The 4,037-nt window shown below is 43.6% G+C and overlaps 1 long non-coding RNA gene across 1 annotated transcript; it reads right to left on the bottom strand.

The window, feature by feature from the left end:
• Positions 1–752: 752 nt before the first annotated feature.
• Positions 753–2,084, bottom strand: LOC120608211 (uncharacterized). Its single transcript, XR_005654335.1, has 2 exons — positions 1,815–2,084; positions 753–1,195 (listed from the first exon to the last, which is right to left on the bottom strand). It is a non-coding gene; the product is annotated as an uncharacterized LOC120608211 (long non-coding RNA).
• Between the last annotated feature and the right edge of the window lie 1,953 nt (positions 2,085–4,037).

Here is a 4,037-nt window from a genome sequence, read left to right as displayed (position 1 = left end):
TAGAGTCCCTCAGATGAGCTTCCCAACAAGCCAGAATCCATACCCTCTGAAATCTGAAGCTGAAGGTAAAAATAATCAGAATGTTTCCACTTGACCCAGAATTACTTTAAAACTACCTGTGGGAGGGTGCTAATGCCGACCTCTAGAATAAACATCTCACTTCTCATGACTTGGCTGTGACCCAGCCCCACCCTTGGCATCTTTTATTTTAAAAATATTTCCAGATCTGTTTATAAATAAAACACGCCTTTTAGAACTGCCTTGCCGCCACTCGATTGTACACAGGAGGAAAAATCCGTGACAGTTAATACTGTGGAAAGTTTGTTTCTCTCTCACCCTGCAGAAAAAAAGAAAAAAGAAAAAAGGAAAAGAAAAAAGGAAAGAAAAAAAAAAGCAATGCCGTATTTAAAACCCAGATGAACAAGAAGCTCTCAGAAAAACAACTTCACTAGCCCAGCAGTATTAAGAGAACCAAATATACAAACAATTTGACCTTTGTCTTCCTTCCCCTCCCGACACCTGGGGTGATGACGCCTGGTGCGTCATGATGCATTGTACAAGTCAGTAGTTTGGGGGCAGTAGGGACCAAGGAGACGCGTTGCCCTTCCCTGTGGAGCTCCGTTGCTGAGGAAGGATGATGACAGAGCTGACTCCGTTTTTCCTTTTTCACGCAGGTGTCAGTTTGTTGATTTTGAAACTGAGTCCCAGGGAAAACACCTCACTGTTCAAATTCTTCAAAACAACAACAAACCTTGCACTTTTCACACGTTTATTTTGACAAAAGAAGTCTCTCTCTCTCTCTCTTTTTTTAGGGTGAAGTAAATAGAGGAAATTACCCTAAATTTCTAACATTGTTAGCTAGGATCCTCTCCGATGTCAGTCCTCCCTGTCCTCCTACCCCAGCCTATTCTGCAGACAAAAAGAAGCTGAATTGGGTCTGAGGAGGAATGAAAACAGAGGCTCAGGGCTGAGGCTCTCTAACCCTGCACAGACTGAGGTTGGGTCTGAGTGGAGGGGTGTGTCCCCAGGCTCAGGACAACCGGAGCCCTTCCTGGCAAGGCAGCTCCAGGTCGCAGGTCCGCCCACTCCTGTACGCAGAGGTAACAAGGGGAAATTACCTGCCGTCATCTGGGGGCCTCTTATTCCAGGAGCCTCTCTTTAATAACATCTGAGGATTTTCGTTTATATTTCCTGGCTTCAAAAAGATGACAAAAGGATGGCTTGAGAACTGAATCCACATAATAGAACGACACACACACAGAGGAAAAATTATATTTTCACAAATATACATGCAAAAATTATGACTGGGATTTCAATTTTAGTGTTAATATTTCTCCTCTAAGGAAGTTTTAAAATAAAAAGAAACAAGAAACAAAAACGAAACAAGAACAAACAATCCTTGGCTAGATAAGGTCCAGTTCCTGGTATTCTTGAGATTTTCAGGTTCGGTTTTGTTTGTGAACAAACCCTCCTGCCCTTGATTCCTGTCTCCATGGTTGGCATGAGAAGGGGCACTGCCTGGTCTCAGGGCATCTCTCCCCTTTGAGGAGTTCTACCCCTGTCTGTCTCCATTTGGTTAGAAGATTGGGCTTTAAGTAGCTGTGTACACAGTGTTAGCTCCTGCACAGAGCCAAGCCATGGTCCAGGTCAAGACGGTATGCTCGGCTTGCCCCTGCACCTCTCCTCTCTGTCCTGCTACAAAGGGTGGGGTTTACTGGTTCTCTGCATTGCACAGGAAGAAAACTACCTCCAGGCTGAGTGTTCCCAAAAAACCCACCACCACAATGGAAAAGCCACGAACTCTTGTTACTTACTTTGTTGCGCAGGCATCCCACGCAGGAATAGGCTGAGGCTTCACCCGTCTTTTTTCTGGCCCTGGTTAAGGACACGCAACTCGAGCAGATGTATTTGTTTCTTTAGGCTGCCATAACGAGAATCAGAAACTGGGTGGATATCTATTTAATAAAGAGAAATTTATTCTCTCACAATTCTGGAGGCCAGAAGTCCAAAATCAAGGTGTTGGCAGGGCCACGCTCCCTCTGAAGATGCTAGGGAAGGATCTGTTCCATGCTGCAATCCGAGCTTCCGGCAGCCTCAGGCGTTCCTTGGCGTATAGATGCATCACTCCAGTCCTCTGTCCCCTCTCCGTGTCCACCCTGTGTCTTCACGTGTTCTTCCCTTTGCGTGTATCTGTCTCTGCATCCAAATTTTTCTTTTCTATAAGGACACCAGTCATATTGGATTAGGGCCCACCCTAATGGCCTCATTTTAACTTGATTAAATCTGCAAAGACCCTGTTTCCAAATAAGGCCACATTCTGAGGTTTGGGGGTTAGTACTTCAACATATCTGTTTTAAAGGACATGATCCAGGCAACGACAGTCATCAACCTCACCATTTAAATACTTTCTCAACTTACAAGAAAAATTACTCTCTTTTGTTTCGTGGGCCAGCATGTGGAATGTTCTGCAGTAACTAGATTCAAACAAATGCAAAGAAGGGCTGCTCCATAGGTTAAACAGCGGCCTTGGCGTTAGAAACCTCTGCTTAGCCACTTCCCCTTGTGTGGGCCTGCTCAATCTCCTCTTCCTTTCCCTGAATGAAGTGGGAATCTGATGTGTACTTTCGACTGAGGTTTCTCTTTTCTAAGCTCTCCTCCAGCGCTGGGACACATCTGAGCTGCCTTTTCTTTCTGTAATAGTGGCTCTCACCAGTAACGAAAAACTTATTCTTATTATCGGTGGGGGGAGGAGGGAATGCTGGAATATGTGTAAACACAGGTACTATTGGTTGCCCAACAGCAACTCACGTCCGTTATTGTGCAGTCATGTTTTAAGACTGGAAGTGATATTTCAGTGTTTTGAGATCACGAGATGAAAAGCAACTGAAAAGATGAATTGTCGAGACTGGGTTGTCACAGTATTTTCTTAATAAAATCAGAGAATTTGGGGGTCAATGAACATCTTGTATTCTCCTAGTTTTCTAGGCAATATTCATAACAAAACAAACTCGAGAGAGCAGTCGGATTCTCCAGGGCTTACACACTGATGTGGAGAACCACCTTTCATTTCCATAGCACTCCTCCTGTCTTACCAGATCCTCATACCAGCCTCCTAAGATAGGGCAACAGACATGATGAGCCGGTGAGCACAATGTGAGGTTCAAATTGTGTGTGTGTGTGGGGATCCGCAGGTCGTCTCTGGGGGCACGGGGTCCTGGATCTTCAGTCTATGGCTCCTTTCCTTTCAGCTGGCTGCTAGCTCTGTGCACAAACCAGTGGTACACTAAAACACGCTGATTTCATTGACAGGTTGGGCTAGTTTTCAGTGTTCTGTTTGGATGTTCTGTTTTTAATTTTGATTTTCCAGTTTTTCTAGTTAGGCAAGACTTGGGTAGATAAGTCAGATCAGAGGAGAGATTTCTCACCTATCCCACTCCCGACCACAAAGCCTTCCCTGGTAGGGGAAATTTAAAAGGGAAATAGGTGAGAGTAAGCTTAGAAGAACCAGGTGAGAGACTGAGCCAAACCCTTGTTTTTGCATAGAGTGGGCAGGAGTGATTCCCAGTTGGAAAAATTTATATTTTCCTTTCTGATAATCCACTGTACAAAATTAAACAGTACAGAGAAAGTAAAGATTTCTGTGATCTGGACACTTCTTCACATTGTCTAGGGTGGCTGCACTGATGATATAGTTCAGGGTATTTCCTTCCAGACTTTTTAATACAAATACTATACAGGTCTGCATGTAAAGCTCTGTCTAAACAGAATCATTAACAGGATCATAACATTCTGATTATTCTGTTCCTGCTCTTTCTCTTCTTATAGTGCAGATATTTTTACATGTCAAGCCATGAAGATGAAACCTATTCTTTTTTTTTAAACACATTTCATGTTTTAAAATAAAGCAACTCTTGCACAGATTCAAACTACACAGAAAGATACAAAGTGAAGTAAAAGTCTTCCATCCTTTCTCTCTCTCCAGCCCTTTTCCCTGAAGGTAACCACTATATTACACTGTTTCCTGTACATCCTTCCAG

Source organism: Pteropus medius, unplaced genomic scaffold, assembly GCF_902729225.1.
Source record: "Pteropus medius unplaced genomic scaffold, Ma_sr-lr_union100, whole genome shotgun sequence".
Classification (NCBI taxonomy): domain Eukaryota; kingdom Metazoa; phylum Chordata; class Mammalia; order Chiroptera; family Pteropodidae; genus Pteropus; species Pteropus medius.
Note: the sequence above shows the minus strand (reverse complement) of the source record. Positions and strands in the feature narration are given on the sequence as shown.